Source organism: Oncorhynchus gorbuscha, unplaced genomic scaffold (genome assembly GCF_021184085.1).
Source record: "Oncorhynchus gorbuscha isolate QuinsamMale2020 ecotype Even-year unplaced genomic scaffold, OgorEven_v1.0 Un_scaffold_850, whole genome shotgun sequence".
NCBI lineage: Eukaryota > Metazoa > Chordata > Actinopteri > Salmoniformes > Salmonidae > Oncorhynchus > Oncorhynchus gorbuscha.
In genome coordinates, this window is record NW_025745840.1 from 55,001 (window position 1) to 60,000 (window position 5,000).

General features: G+C 44.3%; 1 long non-coding RNA gene and 1 pseudogene across 1 annotated transcript in view; both read right to left on the minus strand.

The window, feature by feature from the left end:
* The window catches only part of LOC124020541, an 87,680-nt pseudogene that overhangs the window by 54,243 nt on the left and 28,437 nt on the right, over positions 1–5,000 (minus strand).
* LOC124020542 overlaps positions 4,396–5,000 on the minus strand; it is a 4,374-nt gene continuing 3,769 nt past the window's right edge. Inside the window, exons 3-4 of the long non-coding RNA XR_006836097.1 lie at positions 4,627–4,755; positions 4,396–4,431 (exon numbers count right to left, since the gene is read on the minus strand). This is a non-coding gene — a long non-coding RNA (uncharacterized LOC124020542). The remainder of the gene's footprint in view (positions 4,432–4,626; positions 4,756–5,000) is intronic.

Genomic DNA, 5,000 nt, shown 5'->3' on the forward strand with positions numbered 1-5,000 from the left:
TATGGTTATATATGGTTATATATGGTTATATTATGGTTATATTATGGTCATCACAGTGGTCTGTTGTAACAGTATGGTTATATATGGTCATATTATGGTTATATTATGGTCATATATATGGTCATATTATGGTTATATTATGGTCATATTGTGGTTATATTATGGTTATTAATTGTTATATTATGGTTATATATGGTTGTATATGGTTATATTATGGTCATCACTGTGGTCTATTGTAACAGTATGGTTATAATATGGTTATATTATGGTTATATTATGGTCATCACAGTGGTCTGTTGTAACAGTATGGTTATATATGGTTATATATGGTCATATTATGGTCATATTGTGGTTATATTATGGTTATTAATTGTTATATTATGGTTATATATGGTTATATTATGGTCATCACTGTGGTCTGTTGTAACAGTATGGTTATAATATGGTTATATTATGGTTATAATATGGTTATATATGGTTATATTATAGTTATATTATGGTCATCACTGTGGTCTGTTGTAACAGTATGGTTATAATATGGTTATATTATGGTTATAATATGGTTATATATGGTTATATTATAGTTATATTATGGTCATCACTGTGGTCTGTTGTAACAGTATGGTTATAATATGGTTATATTATGGTTATAATATGGTTATATATGGTTATATTATGGTTATAATATGGTTCTATATGGTTATATTATAGTTATAATATGGTTATATATGGTTATATTATAGTTATAATATGGTCATCACTGTGGTCTGCTGTAACAGTATGGTTATATTATAGTTATAATATGGTTATATATGGTTATATTATAGTTATAATATGGTCATCACTGTGGTCTGCTGTAGCAGTAAGGTTATATTATAAGGTGATGTTACAGTGATGTTGCTGTCTTTACCTTGGTCTGTTGTAGGATGGCCTGGGCTTGAGCCTCCTGGGCTGATATCACTGGTCCTGTTAGTTGGACTCCACCTGCCTGGAACTACACACACACACACACACACACACACACACACACACACACACACACACACACACACACACACACACACACACACACACACACACACACACACACACACACACACACACACACACACACACACACACACCTAGTGGTTAGAGCGTTGGACCAGTAATCGAAAGGTTGCTGGATTGAATCCCTGAGCTGACAACGTAAAAATCTGTCGTTCTGCCCCTGAACAGGCAGTTAACCCACAGTTCCTAGGCCATCATTATAAATAAGAATTTGTTCTTAACTGACTTGCCTGGTTAAATAAAGGATTAAAAAAATATATATAAATATTGGTCACAGTAGTCTCCCCCCTGGTGGCAGACAGAGGTTATTGACCCGACTCCTGGAGGGCCAGAGAGCTGCTGGTCTTCAGTCTTATTTAGAAACCAGGTGTGTATTCAACAAGGGTTGTGTTTGTGGCGAACACGTTAGTAACAATTTCAGTTGAACGATTTGAATAAACATTCCAAAACGTTACGGTGTGTGTTCTTACCTGAACAACGAGGATGTTCCCTGGAGGACCTGGTATCCCATCAGCCCCATTGAGACCCGGCCGGCCTGGAGGACCCTGAGGAAGGGGGACGGAGATAATTATGATGATAAAGAACGACATTTAGTTCCTGAATTGGAAGTCCCAGGCAGAGAGAGAGACAGACTGATACAATGTATGGTGTGCTTTATGTGTTCATCTGAAAGTGTGTGTTTTGAGAGATAGATGGTGAAAATGCATGAGAGAGACAGAAGGTGTGTGTGTTAATATGTGTTCGAGACAGAGAGAGAGTGATTGTAGTTTGTAACTCACCAGTTCTCCTAGGTCTCCTTGAGGTCCTACCAGTCCTGTGGGCCCCTGGGGTCCTTGTTCTCCCTGGAGAGAGGACACAGTACAGTATGCAGTACCGTGTAGTGTTTCTCAATCCTGGTCCCGGGGACCCAAAAAGGTGCATATTTGAGTTTTTGCCCCATCACTATACAGCTGATTCCACTAGTCAACACATCATCAAACCTTTACATCTCCAGGATCAGGATGAAGAAACACTGAAACTGGACCAATGAAACAACTGGTGTAGTGGAGAGAGAAACTGGACCAATGAAACACAACAGGTGTAGTGGAGAGAGAAACTGGACCAATGAAACAACAGGTGTAGTGGAGAGAGAAACTGGACCAATGAAACACAACTGGTGTAGTGGAGAGAGAAACTGAACCAATGAAACACAACAGGTGTAGTGGAGAGAGAAACTGAACCAATGAAACACAACAGGTGTAGTGGAGAGAGAAACTGGACCAATTAAACACAACAGGTGTAGTGGAGAGAGAAACTGGACCAATTAAACACAACAGGTGTAGTGGAGAGAGAAACTGGACCAATGAAACACAACAGGTGTAGTGGAGAGAGAAACTGAACCAATGAAACACAACAGGTGTAGTGGAGAGAGAAACTGAACCAATTAAACACAACAGGTGTAGTGGAGAGAGAAACTGAACCAATTAAACACAACAGGTGTAGTGGAGAGAGAAACTGGACCAATGAAACACAACAGGTGTAGTGGAGAGAGAAACTGGACCAATTAAACACAACAGGTGTAGTGGAGAGAGAAACTGGACCAATTAAACACAACAGGTGTAGTGGAGAGAGAAACTGGACCAATTAAACACAACAGGTGTAGTGGAGAGAGAAACTGGACCAATTAAACAACAGGTGTAGTGGAGAGAGAAACTGGACCAATTAAACACAACAGGTGTAGTGGAGAGAGAAACTGGACCAATTAAACAACAGGTGTAGTGGAGAGAGAAACTGGACCAATTAATATATGCCATTTAGCAGACGCTTTTATCCAGTGGTGGAGTGGAGAGAGAAACTGAACCAATGAAACAACAGGTGTAGTGGAGAGAGAAACTGAACCAATGAAACACAACAGGTGTAGTGGAGAGAGAAACTGAACCAATGAAACACAACAGGTGTAGTGGAGAGAGAAACTGGACCAATGAAACACAACAGGTGTAGTGGAGAGAGAAACTGAACCAATGAAACAACAGGTGTAGTGGAGAGAGAAACTGAACCAATGAAACACAACAGGTGTAGTGGAGAGAGAAACTGAACCAATGAAACACAACAAGGTGACAGAGACAGTATAGAGCAGGGGCTCGAGGGCCACATCGAGATTTTGAAATTCAACGGAGGGACGCATCTTTTGGGGGACCAATTGTTTGTTAGAATCCATTTGTGGGGGCCTCCTGAGTGGTGAAGTGGACTAAAGCACTGCATCAAGAGGGTTCTGCAGGCCAAGGTTTCCGTGGCCCATCGCGCTCTAGCAGCACCTGTGGCGGGCCGTACGCAGTGCACACTGACACGGTCGCCAGGTTTCCTCCGACACACTGGTGCGGCTGGCTTCCGGGTGAAGCAGGCATTGTGTCAAGAAGCAGTGCGGCTTGACTGGGTCGTGTTTCGGAGGACGCACTGCTCTCGACTTTCGCCTCTCCTGAGTCCTTAGTGGAGTTGCAGCGATGGGACAAGACTGTAACTACCAATTGGATACCACGAAAAATGGGTAAAAAAATGTATATCATGTTCTCTTGTCTCGCGAGCCGGATTGAAATGCCCGAGGGGCCAGTTTGAAGTGCTCTGGGGGCCGGATTGAAGTGCCCGAGGGGCCAGACTGAAGTGCTCGGGGGTCGGATTGAAGTACCCGAGGGGCCAGACTGAAGTGCTCGGGGGGCCAGATTGAAGTGCCCGAGGGGCCAGACTGAAGTGCTTGGGGGGCCAGATTGAAGTGCCCGAGGGGCCAGATTGAAGTGCCCGAGGGGCCAGACTGAAGTGCCCGAGGGGCCAGATTGAAGTGCCCGAGGGGCCAGACTGAAGTGCTCGGGGGGCCAGATTGAAGTGCTCGGGGGCCAGATTGAAGTGCCCGAGGGGCCAGATTGAAGTGCTTGGGGGGCCAGATTGAAGTGCTCGGGGGGCCAGATTGAAGTGCCCGAGGGGCCGGACTGAAGTGCTCGGGGGGCCAGATTGAAGTGCCCGAGGGGCCAGATTGAAGTGCCGGGGGGATCATGCTTTCATACTCCCCCCTTGGTATAGAGGAATACACTAAATAACACCACTGACTCACCTCTGGTCCTGGAAGACCCCCGGGGCCTGTGATTAAGGTGCTCTGCAAGATGCCGGAGAAAACATGAAATTATTACTCGTGGTAATTTGAAGCGTTGTGTGTGTGTGTGTGTGTGTGTGTGTGTGTGTGTGTGTGTGTGTGTGTGTGTGTGTGTGTGTGTGTGTGTGTGTGTGTGTGTGTGTTACTGCTCCAAAGTGGATTTTTCTCCTTTCTCTCCTTTCTCTATTCTTTCCTGGTGGAGAGGAACACACTGCTCCAACACAGGATTTTTCTCCTTTCTCTCCTTTCTCTATTCTTTCCTGGTGGAGGGGAACACACACACACACACACACACACACACACACACACACACACACACACACACACACACACACACACACACACACACACACACACACACACACACACACGCACACACACAGTTAGTAGTTAGAGTACAAAAGAGTAGTTGTTTAGTGTTGAGTTGCTGACAGACATTGCATTGTGAGACGTACCTGTCCGTTCCAGGACTCCGCCCTCTCCCTCTCGGCCAATCCGTATCGATCTTCAAATTCCTCCTCGTATTCATACTCTCTGACCTCGTACTCATCTGTTTCGTTGTCATAGTCTTCGTACTCTACAATCTGTCACACACACACACACACACACACACACACACACACACACACACACACACACACACACACACACACACACACACACACACACACACACACACACACACACACACACACACACACACACACACAAGGCAAACAATCATCATCATCATATCCACAGTCAACAGTAGCACAAGAAGACATTTCAGAATATAATCTTGAGCTGAACCACTAGAGCTAGAGTACTGGTTATAATTGGAACCACAGAA